This window comes from Salvelinus sp. IW2-2015, unplaced genomic scaffold (assembly GCF_002910315.2).
Source record: "Salvelinus sp. IW2-2015 unplaced genomic scaffold, ASM291031v2 Un_scaffold5192, whole genome shotgun sequence".
Taxonomy (NCBI): domain Eukaryota; kingdom Metazoa; phylum Chordata; class Actinopteri; order Salmoniformes; family Salmonidae; genus Salvelinus; species Salvelinus sp. IW2-2015.
In genome coordinates, this window is record NW_019946458.1 from 22,072 (window position 1) to 44,642 (window position 22,571).

At 42.6% G+C, this 22,571-nt stretch overlaps 1 pseudogene; it reads right to left on the reverse strand.

Annotated features, from left to right (window-relative positions):
- Nucleotides 1-1,458: 1,458 nt before the first annotated feature.
- Nucleotides 1,459-21,660, reverse strand: LOC112078054 (zinc finger protein 609 pseudogene; annotated as a pseudogene).
- Between the last annotated feature and the right edge of the window lie 911 nt (nucleotides 21,661-22,571).

Sequence of the window (22,571 nt, forward strand, 5' to 3'; positions counted from 1 at the left end):
TCTGTCCGAAGATGGAGACAGTGCGAGCACAGTCACACACTCAGAGGATAAGAGCATGAGTTAGTAAGTCATCATTAAATTTAAAAAAATAATGTATTTGAGATGATGAATACAAATACACAAATCACACCCAGTGACTGTCAAATGTCTAGAAGGCAGAGCACGTGCCTCGTCACGTACAACACCTTTATTAAGCTGCAGCTCAGAACCTCTAACAAGCTACTAACTGGGAACCGTCTGGATGACTTAACATGCTATTCAAATATCTTATTGACTTGTACTATAGATACTGTTCACAGTTTTGGCAAATGTGACTTGAACTCTGGAACACCCATGGCATGGAGATGAGACATGTTGGACAACATTGATAAAGATTAGGTTAATTTTAGCATTTGAACAACATTGAATATGCCATATTTTTGGGGCGGCAGATAGCCTAGTGGTTAGAGCGTTGGGCCAGTAACCGAAAGGTTGCTGGATCGAATCCCCGAGCTGACCAGGTCAAAATCTGTCGTTCTGCCCAATGAACAAGGCAGTTAACCACTGTCCAGATGCTAGGCCGTCATTGTAAATAAGGATTTGTTATTAACTGACTTGCCTAGTTAAATAAAAGGTTAAAAAAATATTTTTTAAATGTCAATGTCATAAAACAAATTAATGTGTGAGGCCTCAGTTTAAACGTAGGCCTTTAGCTTACGAATCTAGAACGTGGCATGGGACAACTTCCATCGGGTCTCAAGAATCAGATATGAATTCAGTGAAACACTAATCGGCAACCGTTTTCTGGAGACCCTGATGAGTCTAAGAACCCAGTGCTGAGTTGACCCTTTGTTCAAGGTCGTCAAACCAATCCATAATCCATGCCGAGCTCATTGGGTTGCCCGAGTACTTTCTGATTGCTAAGCCTTTTGTCCTTAGATTTCCTTCCCTGTTTGAGTTATCTGAGGAGACTTCACAGCTTTGCATTCCTGACAGAGGGAAACTTGCTTCTTCGAAGGCCCTTCCCCCCCACTTCACTTTCAGAGCAGCAGCGAAAGTGAGGGCGTGCTCTGCCACCCCCTCCCCCACCCACCAGGCATTGCTGGGGCTTGTGGGATTAAGAATGGAACACGACGACAGACAAAACAATCCCCAGCACCTCCCTCCACTGCTGGTACTAACAGAGCATGAAAAGGCTGTTTCTGAGCACACAATAGACACACTGATAGACCAGCTCAATGAGGAGACAGGATAAGTGCTGGTAAATAGTTAAGCAACTGTTCATGAGTTTCTTGCATGACAATGTKTATGTTTGAAAAGAGGAAAACTAGCGTTGCCATCAGCAATCAACTAACTAGTCAGCAAGCTAATTGATTCATTTTGAAAAACAAATACCCTGTGTAGAACATGTTATGATATTTATGTAGTTTAATAACCACAGACACAATTGTAATAATAATGAARTGTAGCCAAGCAATTTAAAGTTCTTCCAGGCTTTTCCTGTTTAACGAAAGGCAAGATATTTCAGGAAAGCCAACATGACCAGATTGTCCTGACMGATACTCACAACTGATGTGAAATGAGGGCAACGTCTTCAATTAGACAAAACTAAAGTGGTGAGAAACAGCAGGCACATCTCCAAACGCCTGACAAGGCTACATCATGTTCCAATAAAGATCAAAGTTAAAATATAGTTCAACCAAAAACCACATCTCAAATGGAATGAAATCTGAACCTACAGCTTGGCAAAGGTTTGGAAATTGGTCTTGCATAGTGATACACATTCAGCTGAAACATTCCAAGCAATAATTTGTTTAATAGCACTCTTACCTTTTCATTTTTCACTTTCTTTAATGTTCTGCATTCTATATTGTCCAGCTCCTGCGGTTCAGTTTTAATTGTCAATGCTGGAACTATCCCAACAGACTCAAGTGCAATATTTCCCAGCTGATCGTCCCCTACCAAGTCTGTAGATTGTGTGTTCTCAAAGGGGGCACTACGGTTAACCCCCAAAGCTACTTGAGAAACCACCTCCTTTTCAGTGGCAGCTATTACCACCACTGGCACTCCCTCGCTTTTCTCCTTCTTACTTTTCCCACTTGCCCCTTCCTTGTCTTTTTTACCACTGCTCCGAGAGACTTTGCCACCCTTCTCCATTCCTTTGCCAGTAGTGGAATTGTTGCTAGTGGCTCCTGCAGTAGCACCAGTGTTGGTTGGTTCCCCTTGGGTTCGCATCTGCCCTTCTTTCTTGGCCCCATCTCCAGCTGAGACCTTGCTACTATTGTCTTTTGAGTTTTTGCTGCGTTTGGATTTAGATTTACTCTCCTTGCCTTGAGGGCCAGGTACAGGACTAACAAATCGGATGTTGTCAGGCAAAGCTGCAACAGCACTGGGCGGAGCCGTCATACCCCCGCCGTCCTTGGTTCCAGACATCTCAAGTTTGTCCTTTTCTAAGTCAGCGTCTAGGTCGATAATCAGATTTCCTACACCGATGTCCCACTCATCACCGCTGTCGTAAGTGTCCACCGCATTCGAGTCCACACCTTTCCCGCCTGCAGTGCCACTACTTAAGGACATTTTAGTGCCAACGGCCCAGGTTTGCCTCAATGAGGTCCGCCACCTTCTCTGACTGCTGGGGGACTGGGTTGAGAGAATCCTTAGGGTCTAGGTATCCCCTTCCTATTTACCCACATTTTGCCCTGGGGGGGAAAAAAGAGAAAAATAGTTACATCTATCCAATACAGTAGGTAATGCTCAGCCAACCAATGACATAAAACAAAAAGGGCTGAGCAGCACCACAGAAGACAACAAAAACTTCACTCTGTCCAGCTTGCAAACAACTACTGAAACAAAAGCTACAGAGTCAGGGAACATTGGATAAAACATTTTTTTTTTTAAATGGACAGAGGGCTATTGCAAATTCTAATGACGAGAAAATATAACATTTCAGTGCAGCCCTCCAGACCTCTATGAAGACTGAGTGCAGACCACAAGGCAAAACATTTAAGCACATGTCCTCCATTCATGCAACTGACATAGGCCTACAGCTTTTTATTATTAATTTAACCAGGTAGGCCAGTTGAGAACAAGTTCTCATTTACAACTGCAACCTGGCCAAGATAAAGCAAAGCAGGGCGACAAAAACAACACAGATTTACACATAAACAAACGTACAGTCAATAACACAATAGAAAAAAGCTATGTACCGTGTGTGCAAATGTAGAAGAGCAGGGAGGAAAGGCAATAAATAGGCCATAGAGGCGAAATAATTCAAATTTAGCATTAACACTGGAGTGATAGATGTGCAGATGATGATGTGCAAGTAGAGATACTGGGGTGCAAAAGAGCAAGAGGATAAATAACAATATGGGGATGAGGTAGTTGGGTGTGCTATTTACAGATCGGCTGTGTACAGGTACAGTGATCGGTAAGCTGCTCTAACAGCTGATGCTTCAAGTTAGAGGCTTGATCTAAAACACTACACACAACTGACACAAGCAGCCTACAGCTTGATCTAACACTACACACAACTGACACAGGCCTACAGCTTGATCTAACACTACACACAACTGACACAGGCCTACAGCTTGATCTAACACTACACACAACTGACACAGGCCTACAGCTTGATCTAACATTATTTGGATTAGGAAGGCTTGTGATGTCTTTACTGCAAGAAAAACAAAACAACGACATGCCATTACATTGGGACCTATTCAATCAAACTGGTAATCAAGATGGTCGGGGGTAAGGAAAAGAAAGATTCAACTAGTCTGCAAGTAAGTAAATAGGTGTCAAATAGGCTTATTTATCCTGGGACCACAGTTCTCTTTACCCAGTAGTAGAGACATTGTTTTCTTGATTAAATACAACCAAATGCTTGTAGCAAAAGATGCATTTTGTTAACCAAATGTGACTAAACAAGGACAATGATCCATCCTTTAACACTACATTATCTAAAAGCTGCCCAGACTCCACCATAATCCCAAAGGTGCTACAGCGTTGCACAGAAATCCTGATCTCCATAACCATTTCCCACAGTCACCAGGCAACCCTGGGAAACGTAAATCCTGATTGACGGCCAACCGTGGCCCCACTGTTCTGAGTGACTGGCTCATTCCACAAGGACTGCTGATAATGTCACTGGTGACGGATGAAGACTAACTGGCCTCACTACTCACCCTCACAGGGTTAACATAGCCATTCTCTGTCAAGTGGACACTGACAACCCCTGCATCAACAGGGCAGCTTAAGAAAACACTTGAATGATGCCAGAGGAAAGGCACAGCCCAACACCATAATGTAGGCTAAATAAAGCGCTGTTAAACGGCATGCCTTACACAAACGCATTGTGATCATGTTAGCTTAGCTTCATATAGCCTAGGTCTAGGCCTACCATTTCTTCAAATACAGTCTACTGCACCAGATGTGAAGGCTTTCTCCAACATGGCCTCTGTATTTGTAATTCACTTATAAATGGATGGATAAATATATATATACACATGCCTGCTCAGCCTAACATGCTGACCACACTGCTTGCGTCACCTGCGTTGCAAAATATATTTACACATACATGTTATTCAATCATACTTGCGCGAGTCAACGAACATCTATGTAGCCAGGCGCTAAAATAGAAATTGGTTCTATTTGTGATGCTCGACGAGCTGCAAGTCCCACCTCTCCCATCTCCTCATTGGCTTTTAGGAGGCATATACCCACGTGGGTGATTGAAAGATGAACTCAGGTCCACACTCCAGTCGGTTGTGGTAATGCACCTTAAAGTTGGTTGCCAACCGCCATAAAAACTCCAAAGAAGAATTACTAGAAACAAACTCGGTTTACCGTTTTATCTGTGGATTAATTGGAGTATAAGACCTTACGCATTTCAGGAAAAAACAACCTAATGTTATCCCAGGACAAATTAGCTAGCAACAGCAAGCCAAGCTAGCTAAATTACCATAAATGTTGAATGGTTTCGACCTGTCCCCAAATTAATATAATTGGTTCAGACGCGTGTCCTGATCGCGTCTGGTGTGGGGGGACAAAATCAAATGTGCGCAATGGCGGGCGGACGCGGTCTGGTCAGCATGTAACAGACAATAACTCCCTCCAGCCCAAACACGTGGTCCTTTCCATGGACTCCTATAAAAGCTAGACAAGCAGCGGATTTTAGCATGTCTGTGCTACTGCTGCCCTTTCAGGGGCTTTAAACAACTTCCAGAAACTCATTTATCATTCTCCTCCACGTCGCTGAGCATCGGGCTGYCWGGGTTGAACAGGAGCAGAGTGGAAGACACTGCCTCCTGTCTGAGCATCGTGACCCCTCTGCCCCTGCAGCACCCCTCCCTCCAACACAAACCAGTAAATAATTAACACTCACATCTGCACTGCTCGTCTCCCCCTGTGATAAGGAACGTGCAGGGGCAAATAAKCCCAGSACAAAAGACTCTTCAGAGGGGGTCTGTGGAGATGAGATCAATACCGCCTCAGAGGCCTGAATTCTGATGATTCTCTTTGTGCTGCACACTGCCACTGACAAAAACACAGGGCCAAACAGTGTACACAACAGGACTTCAGCCAACCTGTTTGTGGAGAGAAAAGGCTCCTGCCTCTGATAGCTGGCCAAAACCTTTCATTTTCTAATTCCTCTGTCGCTGAGATGTAATTTAGGATCTTGAAATGAAAGGAATCTGCACCATTTGGAAGGTCATTGCTGTGAAACGTTTGAATTGTGCTCTCAGAAAGCGTGCTCAGCAGGCTCCTGCTTGTGTGAGGAGGACAGCCATGATAAAATCTATTGCATCTTTTCCCCTACTTGAGCAGACAAAGCCTTGTGGATCTTCTGATTGGAAACACCTTTTTTTTTTTCAGATGGCCACTTTCTCCAATGACTTCCGACCAGTGGGGCTGTTTGAGGGGAGGACGGCTCATAATAATGGCTGGAACAGAATGAATGAATGGCATCAAACACATGGAAACCATTCCACATATTCTGCTCCAGCCATTCCACGAGTCCGTCCTCCCCAATTAAGGTGCCACCAACCTCCTGTGCTCCAGACGCACTCTCAGCGTCTGCATTAGCTGCTCTGACATCCTGTTCTGCTTTTGACACAATTGCACTCGCAGGCTTGTCCCTGCTGACTAATGGAGATGGGAGGAAAGGGAGCAGGAGGCGTCCACATTATTCAGCTCTTAGGCTTGTCCCTGCTGACCTAATGGAGATCTAATGGAATGGGAGGAAAGGAAGCAGGAGGCCTCCACATTATTCAGCTCTCAGGCTTGTCCCTGCTGACCTAATGGAGATGGAGGAAAGGAAGCAGGAGGCGTCCACATTATTCAGCTCCAGGCTTGTCCCTGGCTGACCTAATGGAGATGGGAGGAAGGAAGCAGGAGGCCTCCACATTATTCAGCTCTCAGGCTTGTCCCTGCTGACCTAATGGAGATGGGAGGAAAGGAAGCAGGAGGCGTCCACATTATTCAGGTCTCACGGCTTGTCCCTGCTGACCTAATGGAGATGGAGGAAAGGAAAGCAGGAGGCGTCCACATTATTCAGCTCTCAGGCTTTCCCTGCTGACCTAATGGAGATGGGAGGAAAAGGAAGCAGGAGGCTGCCACATTATTCAGCTCCCAGGCTTGTCCCTGCTGACCTAATGGAGATGGGAGGAAAGGAAGCAGGAGCGTCCACGTTATTCAGCTCTCCTTAACGGTAGAATCCCAAATGGGCGCTTTCATGGCAGCCAACAACTCAACAGGCTTCAGTTAGGGCCGATTCACAGCAACCTCCACCTGGAAGTTGTGGTAAAACAGGTAACTGCCATATGATGACCTACATGGAAGTGGTAAAACAGGTAAACTGCCATATGAGAGCCTACATGGAAGTGTAGTAAAACAGGTAAACTGCCATATGATGAGCCTACATGGAAGTGTAGTAAACAGGGAAACTGCCATATGATGAGCCTACAGGAAGTGTAGTAAAACAGGTAAACTGCCATATGATGAGCCTACATGGAGATGTTAGTAAAACAGGTAAACTGCCATATGATGAGCCTACTGGAAGTGTAGTAAAAAGGTAAACTGCCATATGATGAGCCTACATGGAAGTGTAGTAAACAGGTAAACTGCCATATGATGAGCCTACATGGAAGTGTAGTAAAACAGGTAAACTGCCATATGATGAGCCTACATGGAAGTGTGTAAAAACAGGTAAACTGCCATATGATGAGCCTACGTGGAAGTGTAGTAAAACACGGTAAACTGCCATATGATGAGCCTACGTGGAAGTGTAGTAAAACAGGTAAACTGCCATATGATGAGCCTACATGGAAGTGTAGTAAAACAGGTAAACATGCCATATGTGATGAAGCCTACATGGAAGGTAGTAAAACGGGGGGGAGGGGGGGGTTGCAGCAGTGGCGTTTGGCTTGGCAAACAGTGGTGGGGGCTAAATCATCCGACACCTTCATAAAAGAGGGGTTGTAGCTCTATTTGCGGTTGACCTACTGTACTGTCCTTCGCCAGAACTGCAGAGCAAGCCTTTTGAAAAGACCCACAGAGGAAACGTCCCAGTGAGCGGCCTGTTGACCGAAGGCATGAGGCTATGTACCTCCCCGGTGCTTGTCTTTTTCTCAGAGATCCAATTTCCCCCAGCAAGCCATCAGACACCCATGTCAGGGTGGGGATTATATCTGGCCTGCACAAAGAGACACACCTCTTACAGAAAGGATTTGTCCATGTTCTATTATTTGCACACAGAAGTACCAACTCTACAAGAGTTACCTTTAAAATGAAGCTGTTGTTCTACTTACCCAGAGTCAGATGAACTTGTGGATATCATTTTATGTCTATGCATGCAGTATGAAGGAAGTTGGAGTAGTTTCACAAGCCAGTGCTAACCATCGTTAGCGCAATGACTGGAAGTCTATAAGTACGCTACTGTATGCTACTTTACCTGTTGACTTCCAGTTATTCGGCTAACGCTAGTTAATTGGCGAAACAGCCTCTAAACTTCTTTCATAGTGCACACACAGACATATAAATAGTATCCACAAGTTCATCGACTGCGTAAGTAGAAAAATGTAAGTATCCCTTTAATTAAAATGAGCTGATATAGGCTAGTTTCTCCATCCTAATGTTAGAGGGTACCATCTGTGCAGACACTAGGGACTAGACACGTAGCCCAGGCTAATCAGTCATGGATAACCAGACACCAACAGAACCTGAATAGAATCAGTGACAAGCAACACCGCTAGACTCATTCAGCCCTTCTCTCCTAACCCTGTCTTATTGGAATGGATGGGATGTTAACCTACACACCCGGTTCTTAGTTAGCAGAGCACCACTCCAGTTTCAGTGAACAGTTCCAGGGTAAGAGTTTCTCAACAACACATTGGCTGTTTGAGTGCCATGAAATAAAGGGAGGTTTTTCTCACCACACAACACCAGTGTGCAAAAAGTCACAGGGTTACGATGCAGCAGAAAAGCTGACAGTCCTCGGCAGATTAAAAAGATATTCTGTGGCACCTGCCAAGACCTCCCAATAATTTACTGCGGCAGAGTAATAACCCAATAAAACCTCAATTGAATAGTGCAGAACCTGGCACAGGAGCAATTTTTCCCTGCCTCCTGGTATAAGACAGGTCCCCGTCCAGAGAGCCAAACAGTAACCTCCATGTAATTGGATTGTGTGCTTGGAGCTGGTTACCAAAATAGAACTGCACAGGGAACTCCAGGTGATGGGAATCAGGAGCCTGCGGGTCAGCCAGCTTCCATACAGCTAATGTCAACCTGGGGAGAACAAGCTCCCATTCACAGTGGGACTTCCATTTCCTGTGGCATGCAACAGAGCTCATTAAAAAGTCCAGTCTGTCCACTACTGGTTTATGTGTCTGCAAGGCAGCAATGGTTACTGCTATATTGACATACAATACTGCCAGTATTAACTTGCTACTGCCTTTCTGCCGCGTAGCTGGGAAGCCCTACATCAATACGACAATAGTAATGCTCAGCTGCCACATCCCAATCTGACACATTTATCTGATTCAACTGTAGCATGTAGACTAACCACACTCCCATCTTGTGTGTGAAGTGTCTACAGTGCTTTGAAAAATCCCCATTGCTCAGACGGTGGTGAAACACAGTCTAAAACCTAAGCGGTGAAAACACTTCAAGTAGGCTATTTCCTGTAGATTTTATCTAGTCCCAGAGTACACATAAACAAAGCAATATAATTTTGTGAGCGATGTTATGAAAAGTAATCTTTTCCATTGCCGGTTCTGTGTGTGTGGAAAAGAACTGAAGCCAGACACCGCTGAACATTATCAAGCAATGCAGTGTCTTTTCAGCAGCACATGAGCCAAAAGGGGAGAATCAATATACTGGTTAACAACAGTGTAATGGACGGTGCCGACCCATGGCCAGCTGCCTCATAATGTAACCCATCACTCACAATCAATCAAGTGGCTCCATGATGCTGCATAATAAAGAAGATTCTGTACTTTTATTTTCAATTCTGCCACTCTGGCTATGCTCGGGAGATAATGTACTCCACTATGGCTGGGCTCGGAAAATAATGTACTGCCACTATGGCTGGGCTCGGGAGATAATGTACTACCACTCTGGCTGGGCTCGGGAGATAATGTACTGCCACTCTGGCTAGGCTCGGAGATAATGTACTGCCACTATGGCTGGGCTCGGGAGATAATGTACTGACTATGCTGGGCTCGGAGATAATGTCTGCCACTATGGCTGGGCTCGGGAGTAATGTACTGCCACTATGGCTGGGCTCGGGAGATATGTACTGCCACTATGGCTGGGCTCGGGGTAATGTACTGCCACTATGGCTGGGCTCGGGAGATTATGTACTGCCACTATGGCTGGGCTCGGGAGATAATGTACTGCCACTCTGGCTGGGCTCGGGAGATAATGTACTGCCACTCTGGCTGGGCTCGGAGATATGTACTGCCACTATGCTGGGCCGGGAGATAATGTACTGCCCTCTGCTGGCTCGGAGATATGTACTGCCACTGGCTGGGCTCGGGAGATAATGTACTGCCACTATGGCTGGGCTCGGGAGGTAATGTACTGCCACTATGGCTGGCTCGGGAATTATGTACTGCCACTATGGCTGGGCTCGGGAGTTATGTACTGCCACTATGGCTGGGCTCGGAGTAATGTACTGCCACTATGGCTGGGCTCGGGAGATAATGTACTTGAGTCAAGTAACGTTTTTCATCACACCTCCAGTCCAAGGGGAAAATGCTTCAGTAAATTGAGTGAAGGCCTTCTGGCTAATGGACTGAAGAGAAATTGTCTTGGCCCTCAGTCACTGATTTCTTCCAGGCAGTTGATACAGTAGGGTTGGGGGTGGGGTGGAAGGGAGGACCCTTCTTCAGAGGCTGACAAGTTGGCAGAAACAAGAGCAACTCCATAATAGGCTCGCATGCCATTCGACATGATTCCTCCATAACAGCAGGCAATCTCAGAGAACTCCCCAGACACAGGGAGACATTACTGCACCTCAGCCTTCTGCTTCCCTCACTCTCCCGCTCTGTATGGTCCCTTCCCCTCTCTCTCCCTTCGTATGGTCTCTTCTTTCCTTCCCCTCTTTCCTCGTATGGTCCCTTCTTTCCTTCCCCCTCTCTTTCCCTTCGTATGGTCCCTTCTTTCCTTCCCCCCTCTCTCCCTTCGTTGGTCTCTTCTTTCCTTCCCCTCTCTCTTTCCTTCGTATGGTCTCTTCTTTCCTTCCCCCTCTCTCTCGCTTCTTTCCTTCCCCTCTCTCTCGCTTCTTTCCTTCCCCCTCCTCGCTTCTTCCTTCCCGCTCTCTCTCGCCTTCTTTCTTCCCCCTCTCTCTCCCTTCATATGGTCTCTTCTTTCCTTCCCCCTCTCTTTCCCTTCATATGGTCTCTTCTTTCCTTCCCCCTCTCCCCTTCGTATGGTCTCTTTTTCCTTCACCCTCTCTTTCCCTTCATATGGTCTCTTCTTTCCTTCCCCTCTCTCCCTTCATATGGTCTCTTCTTCCTTCACCCTCTCTTTCCCTTCGTATGGTCCCTTCTGTCTCTCTCCTTCCATATGGTCTCGTCTTTCCTTACCTCTGAATTTCTCAATCCTTCCTTCTGGTCTACTTTCAGACAAAATTACTTTCAAGGAAAACTCCCAGTTGATCTTTGCAGATGGTGTAAGGAATGTAAAGACATACAAGCACGCTGTTGCAGCTGTTAAACGATGTAGGCCAAATGCATCAGCACTAAACCTGCACTGAATCAAACCTAACTAACTGACTTCAGATCCCCAAGTCAGACTGAAATGTGAGCAGCATGATCAGTGTTTCTCCTATATTTAATTTAGTAAAAGGGTGCACAGCTAAATAATTGTTAGCTAAATCTTGTAAGCTAGGACATTTTAAATTGAATGTACTATTGTCTGAATGTAATTGTGATTTCGGCATAATTCAGTCTTGTCGACAGCGAGCACGAACAAAATCAATCAAATCCAGTAACGTCATTAAAATCAAGAGATTAAATTCAACTGAGTCTCAAAGGATTTTTGGAGTAGAATGTCCTTTAAAACAGTAACCAAAAGTGACCTTCTCACAGTCATGGACTCTCCCAGTAATACCCCACACACCAATTGTGAAAATGAAGCTGTTCTGAACTTGAACCTTATCCAGGTCGATGGATAAGTCGACTCATGCTGCTTTTCAAGACCAATTTCTCGCCGCCCCAAACTTTACTGTGAGTTGGCCWACAGAACAAGTTTCCCATCAAAGAGCTTTYGGACTTCAGAAACACTACCTAACCKAAAGAAAAAAATAATAACCCTGTGTAGCAGAAACTCAGACAACTGAATAGTTAGCCTATCACCAGAGTTTCACTGCCTAAGGCCACTTTCTATGAAGACATGTTAATACACATTGTATGCAGAACATAGGTTAGGGCCTACATGAGATTATTACAGTCTKAGCWAGACTACTTTTCCTAATAAATTGTCATGGCTGAAATACGCTACARATTGACAAAAAAKATGTGAGGCCGGAACTAACCAATTGGCAATAATCAATAGGATAACGTACCTCAATATAAGTGYAGTAACTAAYTGGAGTAAGTTAAATGGAGTCAAGTAGGCCTACATCAAGCACCATCTGCTCCTGGAGGACAGCATTASCCTAGACCATMTCACATTTCCAAACTACAACAAAAACACAGTAAGGAATACCAACTGCTCATAAAAGCAATCTCTAGGTCTATTCCATCACATCAACCTGGATGATTCTTCCTGGTACAAGGTATCTGACCTTCATTTTACACCCAAACAAACTGCATTACTTGCCAATGCGGAATTAGAGGAATTCAAGCAAAGAGATCCTTCACTTAGTTGACAGGCCTCCTCATGTTCCATGTGTTAGCATACCCTTTTAACAGCTGGCGAAACAGCTTATCGCTAACAGCTCTAATCATGAGAGAGAAGACATTTTCATAAAGGGAAACCTCCAATGCAATCTTGGCATGAAAATGAAAAACACATGCCTGCCTGACTACAAGAGCCTATTTCTGAAAGCAAAAAGCTCTGCGTAATAGGCTACTTGAGGTAGCCTAAGTAAAATATTTGCCTAACTCAAATAAAATCCACTGAAACATAATAACAATAATTGATCTGATTGGGTTTGAACACAACCAAATGATAACACGTACGGCTGGGAATTGCCAGGGATCTCACGGTACGATATTATCACGATACTTAGGCGCCGATATGGTATTGCGATTCTAAGTATCGTGATTCAATGTTCCAAACATAATGCTCTGCTGAAGAGGAACAGGAGAGAGCATGAGAATTATTTTTTGATAAGTCATGGACATAAGTGCTGAAAACATGTTGGCTCACTATTTAAAAAGAAGATGGAGAACAAGCTATAAGATGAAAAATAGCAGAGTTTTGGCACTGGTAGAGCCGACTGGCGCTAACGCTACCTAGATTCTTTTTTACAAATCGATATTTTGAGTCAGAATATCGATGTAATATTGTCCAAAATAATATTGCGATATGTAGGTACCTGCGCCAAAACGCCTAACTGTATCGATATACACCCCCCCCCACCATTGTGCATCTGTTACTTGTGTTAGCATTCTGGTAACAGAATTTCCATGGAGGCCGCTAGCTAAATATGCTAAGGAGCGCAAACGAAAATAAACACATTTCAAAGACATACATGTATAACTTTATAAGCTGGATTGCCTAGGTAGGTGCTACAGAATGTAATTTTTGTTGAGTTTGAACACTTAAAAGCAAATGTGAACGAGAGACATTGTCCAAATGAACAAAGTTTTGAAGACTGCTTGTCTGCTCTGAAGCAGCATGTACACACACACACGCGTGTCTGGAGTCACAAGGGAAAGGGAATGCCTGCTCTGCTCAGAGGAGAGGAGGGAGGGTCAGACAGGCTGAAAAAGAAGAGGATATCAAGATAGTGGCAGCTGTATGGATAACTCCTCAAAGGGCTTTGACTTCTCAAAGATGACAGAAAGCTTACACAATATGATGCACCATCACCTTATTAAGTCACTTATTTAGATAACTAGCAAGTTAAACCTAGGGGTCTCTAACACAGAATTCTTTATTTTTCATAAAACGCATAAGAAATCTTGATATATTTTATAAACAGACCTAAAATGCTTCTTATTGTAATTTCTGCTGTCAGACTCATTTTGTGCTTCAGTAGAACGGCATTCTATCAGCAGACAGCATTCTGACTGGTGTAGTCTACTTTTCTCTGGTAAAATGCCAGATTAACTTTAAGCATAACATTAGGAAATGTAGCTGGCTGTATTCTTTCTATAATAAACATTAGAAATAGGATGGACATGCATCGTTTTAACAACAACAAAAACTTGATTTTTCATTGTCAGCTCATTTACTAATTCACTGTGGCTACCAGCCAAATAGCGTTGCACTTCTGTTGTCATCTGATAAAAATGAAGCTATTTTCTGCCAAATGTGTTGCACTGATGTATTTTCTGTGAAGGGAAACAAGTTGCACGTCCCTGATCACTATATTTATGCAAAAAAACAACAAAAAAACACTTCTCTTTCAATAGAAAAGCCGACCCGTCAATAGACAGCTTGACTTACCTGCTCCCGCTTACAACATTGTGCTATTTACAAACAAGTGACTGGCTCAACTGTTCTGGGGAATTATTGTAAAAGCTTCATGGTGTAAAATAACGTGACAGATAAAGGAGATCACGTTCTTCATTTCATCTATCATATCACACAAGTTGACTGCAGGTATTCACTTCAGTAGCTACAAATATAAAAATGTATTGAAAAACTTCAAAATAAATAGTTTCAAAGTATTGATGGTATTGAAAAACCATCCCATGGCTATTTCCAAATACCCTGATAGACGTTATATAAAAGACCTAGCCTACCCCATTCAGCATGTTCAACGTTTCAAAAGCTCAGATGGGACAACAACAAAAAACACCTAGTTTCCTAGATGAATGGGATCAAACCCAGCAGACATCTTGAATGARTCCTCTCCAGATTGCATAGTTCAACTTTATTCACAATAGACTTGATGGATTCACTGCATGAACGTTTGTGTGAGTGAGCAGCCAACAAGAGTCCATCTGTAGATCTAGACAGTGACTCAAATGTTTGTCAATATTCTAAACTAGGCTGAATCTAGACTCTGGGCCATTCACCAAACATAATTCATTTCCAACAGACTTGAGTCTTGACCAATTCAAGGGACATTCCTTGTGTTCAGCATGATAAAGGAGAATTAGACCTAAAANGGCTGAATCTAGACTCTGGGCCATTCACCAAACATAATTCATTTCCAACAGACTTGAGTCTTGACCAATTCAAGGGACATTCCTTGTGTTCAGCATGATAAAGGAGAATTAGACCTAAAAATTACATTCATACCAGTATCTGGTCAATCAATACCGTACCTACAATTGGATTATAGGACATGGGCCAAATACCTCACTGGAAATAGACACTGTTCCTTTCATAAGTCTGTATGGGGGACATTGAACCTCTCACCTAACAACGAGGCTAACCAGAATGGTAAGTCAAATGTTAAAACACACTGAATCCTATTAGCTGTTGKTAAAGCAGCAGCTACTCTTCCTGGGGTTCCTAGGCCTGGACAACAGAAGCATCTTGATGTGGGGTGAGTGATTAATGTTGCTATATAGCTCAGAGCTATAAGAGGGGATTAAAGACCATTATAAAATCCACGGTACCACTCACACATTTCAAAAGCAATAACGTGTTGAATGTATTTAACGCAAATCAGACAAGCACCTTATTTWAACAGTTCGTCAATAGCCCGACACCTGTCTAGAAACAGGCCAATTGTATAATAATTASTTTAACAAGGGGGACACCACAAGGCCATGGCTTCTARACTAGTTATTCTATGAACTGAACTACTGTCTCATCATAAGCAACATCTTTGTTTGCAGTGACCGTACATGGAGGCTAGTCCCAAGTCCCCATAATGCATCATTTGCAATGAGAATAAGCTTTCTGTTTGACACAACTGGCATTGCAAATCACTTGCTGTGAACAATGTAAACAAACCGCTAGGAAAAGACAGACAGAACTAAGCCTTATCAACTGTCCTAGTCTTATGCATTTCAGTCAGATGGCTAGATCAAACCAMGCATCAGGTACTAATAGCACAGATAGAACAATGAGACAGATATTTCAACTGATGTATAAATATGAAGCATCCGGATGGCGTTTCCACTCACTACCAAATATGGTAGTGAGAAGAAGCCCAGRGGCCGGCAGTGGGAGAAGATGGATTTAGGCCGACATTCTGGCAATTTACTCACCYATTAAACATTGGATCTCAATACAGTTCTGTTCCCAAAACTACAATCTGTTACGAACAGAGTGGACTAAGTTTAGCAGACTTAACCCTTTCCTAAAGTTGTATTATTATTATTTTTTTAATGTATGTTGTTTAGAAGGAGTGCAAAGGCGAATTGAGTTATTGCACGCTTCAGAGCAGGCGTTCCCCCAACAGAAATATGCAGATTAATGCTAGAATGCGCCAATAGGATCTTGCTAGCTCGTGCTTGGCACTGCCCACCTCCTTGCTTGTTCTGCCCACTATGGCTCATTTGTTCCCATTTGAAACAGACTGTGTTGCATCCTGGTTTAGTTATAAAAATCTCTAGTAATAGGCCTAACCAAACCAGAATGAGGTAGGTTGTGTGGGATTATGTCCAACAGAAGTAGCTAGATAACATTATTATAGAGCTGGTAATTTAGGCCCGGTGCGATTAGCATGAAAACACACTGGAATCCTTTTCCATTTGGCAGGAAGCAGTKTWCAGCAAAACGTTGCCTCTCTCTCACTTATCCAATTATCTGCAGAGGCCACAATAAACTAGGGGGCAAGTACAGAGACGTGTTGTTGATCCAGACAGTCGCTCACTGTGACCAATGCCTAGAAATCCGCTACAGACTTTACCTCCTGCATTGAGAGGACTCCCTGCTGCGTAAATCAGTACCAATGCAAAGAGGCACAGCCAGAACACTGGGTGAATTGGCCACAAACCGGTATTTTGCAAAGTGAGCTCAGTAAGGGAGAAGTAATACAGAAATCTGTGGACAATTGAAAACCTCACTAGCCTGAATGATGAGAAAGGTCCTTCGATAGTCTGACAGAATGGCTATACACACCAGTTGGCACTCGTTTGTCAACTACACTGTACAAACATTAGGGACACCTTCCTAATATTGAGTTGCATGGACTCTACCGGTATCGAAAGCATTCACAGGGATGCTGGCTGATGTTGACTCCAATGCATCCCACAGTTGTGTCAAATTGGCTGGTGGGCCATTCTTGATACACATGGGAAACTGTTGAGCGTGAAAAACCCAGCAGCGTTGCAGTTCTTGAAAAACGGTGCACCTGGCACTACTACCAAACCCCATTCAAAAAGCACTTAAATCCTTTGTCTTGCCCATTCACCCTCAATGGCACACATACACAGTCCATGTCTCATTGTCTCAAGGCTTAAAAATCCTTCTTTAACCGGTCTCCTCTCCTCCCCTTCCATACAGTGACTGAAGTGAATTTAACAAGGGACATCAATAAGGGATCATAGCTTTCACCTGGATCACGACTATGTCATGGAAAGAGCAGGTGTCCTTAATGTTTTTTTATACCACAGCATTGTTGATAGTCGTTTGATTGTCTAGAAGGGCATTCTAGAATGGACATTACAAACCAGACATCGGGAAACCTTCAAATCATGACAATATGCACCGACACATGCAGACTACTTGCTACACAGTTACAGAAAGCTAAACCAACAATCACACAAACTGAAAATGTATACACTGTAAACGCAGGTCCCGGAGGAAAAGACAGAGACTGTTTTTACAGAGACAATGAGCATCTGACCTAACGTGGTGAGTGATTAACATGAATTTCTCCTGTCCCCTCCGCCACTCAAGCTGTCAAATCCTCCCATGTTTCTAGTTTGACCAGCTGTTTTCAGCAACAGTTTTGCAGCAACAACTATTTAGCTAGCGTAGCTGTGTTTGATATGCAAAGCGATCTCCTCGTAATTAACAGTCAGTGTTGAGTGTCCTGACAAAAGCAAACTCTTCTAGCTATGCCAGGCATATTCAGGCATTATCAACTGGTTGTGGGTGTATCCAAATGAATGTCAACAAGAAAACAGCGCATTTGCTGTTTTTCTGGCTGCAGAGGTCGTGACTGTGTAGCCATGGCTAAGTGTCAGCAAGCAAGAATAAGAACATTGCCACTGAGCATGAGCATGGCAATGGAACAAAGAACGACCGACTGGGTCACGTCTCTAGCAACCAAAGTATGAATTTGCGTTGAAAAATATAATGAACGTTTTTCTCTACCAGTGTGCTTTTATATGTTTTGTTTAGCAACTTTGGTATAAGCGGGATAAATGCCCTCGTTCCGTACATTACCTTGAAAATTACCTCTGCTCCACATCTTCCCGCTGCGTCGTCCATTAATTCCAAGGTAACATACAGAACGTTGGCATTTATCCCTACGTATACTCAGTGTATGGAGTAGTGTGTCCAATACGTGGTTACAACAGAGACTAATAAAATAGACAACCAGGCACATCCTTGACATAAGACTCAGAAAGGCTTAAAGTTCAGTTACAAAATGTATGCAGCTAAGCCTACTGATTTAAATTGAGGTTCTCACAAAACTCAATGTCTCACCACACGCTTTCTGCTATCTAATACTATTGAGCTGTTAATGATACTAAAGCAATGCAATTAAACAGGACAAGCTTCAAGAAACTAAAAAAATCCATAAATGGATCAACTTTAAAAATCTGGATAAAGATCGCAACATTTGCACAGAGTCCATTGGTGTTTTAACGAGACCATCACCCTGTGGTCAATAGCTTTGAAGTTGTATACATGGAACTTTTTGGGGGGGAGAGGAGCGCTGTGTGTGTTGGCCAGTGGGAATCTGTGTATTTATAAGAGATGCTGATGTACAGTAAAGAAGCCGTGTTACTCATGCCTGTCGATAAGGTAAAGCACTGGACTGAAAGCTTTTGTCAACTGTAATAGGAAGTGGCAGGGGAGCTGAAAAATGTGTGCAAAACACTTCAAGTAAGGCTATAGGCTAGGTCAGAAATACCATCCTTGAATAAGGCTATAGGTAGGTCAGAAATACACATCCTTGAATTAAGCTATAGGCTAGGTCAGAAATACCATCCTTAATAGGCTATAGGCTAGGTCAGAAATACACATCCTTGAATAAGGCTATAGGCTAGGTCCGAAATACACATCCTTGAATAAGGCTATAGCGGTATAAACTCATCCTTAATAAGGCTATAGCTAGGTCAGAACATCAATTTGAATAACACTATACTCTTGATCAAGGAGGCTATACACCCTTGAAGGCTTAGGCTAGGTGAAATACCATCCTTGTAAGGTTAGCTAGGTCAGAAATACCATCCTTGATTGCTATTAGGCTAGTTGTCAGATAAATACAACTATCCTTGAATAAGGCTATAGGTCTATGTTGTTAATACACATCTCTTGTGAATAATGTGTATCTTGATTAGTTTGTAATCAGTAGAAATTACACATCCTTGAATATATAGTTATCATTGATGCTATTATGGTCTATGTGTCAGAAATATACACATCCTTTGATAAGGCTATAGGCTAGGTCAGAAATACACATCTCTGAATAAGGCTATAGGCTAGTCAGAAATACACATCCTTGAATAAGGCTAAGCAAACACAATTGAGAAAACAATTCAATCATAAATTCGGCACATTCAAAACAACATTCTTAATCAATTGGAACCCTCCTTATTAGCCTCATTTCAATTCCAGCCTACCTCTGAGAATTGGCTTTGTTCAAGTGACTGTTAGTGATTCCCCTGAGGTTTCAAATTGCCAGCTACCTTTAGGATGTAAATTCTCTCTAGTTTGTCATCAGCTGATGTTACCATCAGATGACTGGAGCCACACTGACGGTAATCCTCTTTCCTGAAATAAACTATCAGATGCTTCAGGCCTCTAAAACAAACAGGCTGAGAAATCACTGTTCGGTTGTAGTTTAATGCTCTACTGTTCCTGGTTCTCAAAGTGAGCTCATAGGTGATTGGCTGATCCAAGACAGGTAAGATGAAAACATGTTTGTTTCTGAGACATACCATTATATCCCATGGAACATAGTCACTGTAGAATTCACTCCTTCCTGTGGGTCCACACTCCAGATCAAAGTCCTGCTGGCAAGCTTGATTTCTCCATCATCATAATAGAGTAGACTACAAATCACTGATTCACCCATGTGGGCCAGTCCAAGGTAATGGAATTACACTGAAACACCGTTTCACACTTTAAAATGTATGCCAAACAAAAACCATTGATTTCTGAGTTTAATAAACCATACAGCTCTATGAACAATGACTACTTTGAACAATTTACAGTTAAATAAAAAACATTTACTGGAAAAACTGTGCAAAGTTTGGTCACAGAATTACAGTAAAAAAAATAAATAAAAATGGGTTTGTTTGGCTTACATTTTAAAGTGAAAAACATCTGAGTGTCAGCGTAATTATTCCATTACCATGGAATTGCCCACATGCATGGAACCTGTAGCCTTTACAACTGCGTTGACTCACTAGGATATCTAGCAGTACTATGAGAATACACCACAACTATTGGGAAAGTACTGTCTACTATGTATTAGGGAAGGTAATGATAAGAACCAACAGATAAGTGTGGTTCACAATAAACAATGCTTTTCCACATCTGGTTGATTTGTTAGTAGTGAAATGTTTAAAAGCGCCAACATGGTCCTAATCCCATCAGACTTCCAAGGCATTCAGCCAAAGTCTTGTTATTTTCCTAATTAATTTCAAGTACTAGAATAACTTCATATCATGTTGACATTGTACTTTCATCATTTTACTAGGCAGTGAGTGTTCTCAAAGCCTAGCCTATACCAGTATGGCTGCTGAAAACCACAGGCCATGTCACAAACTAGCTCAATCATCTGTCGGTCTCTAGCATGTGGTACTTACTATAATATAGCAGCATATGCTTGAGATTGGGAAATGGTATGAGATTTGAATACAGCGTTTAGCTAGCAAGCTTACACATGTAGAGCAAGGGAGAGTTGTATTGGCATGCAATGTTCTGTTGGCCGACAAACCTCCACTCCAGGCAATCCCTGCAATACATGTGGCTGAGCAATCAAATAATGTCACAAGCGTGCATGAGGTGTTAATCTCAGCCCTGACATTGCTGCTCGAGTGACCTTAGGTTACTGGTTAGCATAGAACGAAGATATGAACCCCAATCACCTCACATTTATAAATGTCACCATATGGCTAATAGCTAACTTCCAAAGACTGTTATTACCTGTCGCATATTGTGAAAATAGGCGTGTCAAGCTAGCTTGCTAACTAACGTTAGCTAGGCTAGTTGGCTTCTAGCTGCACGATTTGATACCAGATTCAGAATATTGTTCTGTGTTCGTGGCAAAAGGGCTTCGTCTAAATAAATATTGGTTAGCTAGTTCCTTATTTCGTAGCTAGCATTAAACTGTATCCATGTAAAATAACGTTGCTTTCTGTGACAAACTTATTGCTAGTTAGCTAGGTCTCTCAAACAATGAGTTCTCAGGGCAAAGCTAGTTAGCTAACGTTAGCTAGCTTCATTGCTAGCTGGCTAGCAGTCTCTCCCAGTCCCCCACATATCAAAATACAAGATAATTATATTTAGGCGACACTTACCCCGTGTGCAAACCCCAGTACAACGACGGATTACGTACACTCCATAGATAGAAAGAGTAAAAGTAATTGACGAGAATGACAACAAAATCTGTCAAAATAACCACAGACCAATGCACTCCCAAAAATCCAACGGCAAGGAAAAGGAGAGGCCAGCAATTCACTGGACTGCTGCCATCACACTTTGAGATCCCGTTCCAAACGAAAATACCGGCTCGGGCGGTCATTTTTAGGTTAAATCTCAAACTTCAAGGATTAATATTTCCCTTTGGTCCCCTGTAACCAGTAAATCCAACATTGAACAGATTTCCTCCCCGGGTTAATTCCTCTGCTTTCGATGTATCTGTATCTTGCTGGTTGTTAGTACCATCCGATACTGGAGATTGATACAACGTAACCAACAAGCAGAACGAGCTGCTAGGAAATCCAGGACAAARYRTCCATTCGGATTGAACTATRTTGCAGGAGGGGTGTGCTTGAGTAAAAAGAGACAGATCTGGAATTTGAAWGGATTATATTGTTGTTTTGACCAAATGTTTGCTAAAATGTAATGAAATCTGCACACATCTCCAAGTAATACATTCATAATACATAAACTATATGGCAAAAAAAACATTGGCTTGATAAATTAATTATGTGTCCTCCTGCATTATGAGTGACAATTTATCATAACATTTGACAAAAAATGTGTAACATAATAAGAACATTTAATAAAACATGCATGACCTATTTATTTCCTAAAGGAAATTGTATTTTATAGAGTGCCTCCTTCAATTAGGGATAATAAAAACAATTTCTCCAGCGCCTATTTGACACCATGTACTCAGAACTGTATATTTGGAGAGCAGAACACATTTCCCATGTGGATGRCATGACATATTTCAGGGTAGAATATATCTGTCAGCTATTGGGTTTGAGMAGATGATAGGAAATATTTTATTGGGCTAAAATTGTAACGAGAGAATGATACTACCAGCAATACTGTTATGTCTTGACTCATGAGTTGATCTGTTCTTTATTGTCTTTAAACAGGTCCAGTCCAGAAACAACCCTTAGACCCCACACCCTGTAGGCACTTTGTATATCTGAATGAATTGGATAGCTAACATCGAGCTGCTACTGAGTGGTCAACATAATGACTTGATAAGGACTAAATGGAATGGTATCCAAACAACTATGAATAAAAAAGCTTTATAATCGTGCTTGTATTAAACATTCCTATATACTCATCCCGCCATATTATGACACCATCCTCAGCAGCCATCCCGGAATAGTTAACATAGCATATATATGGCTCAATCATGTCCCTGTTGC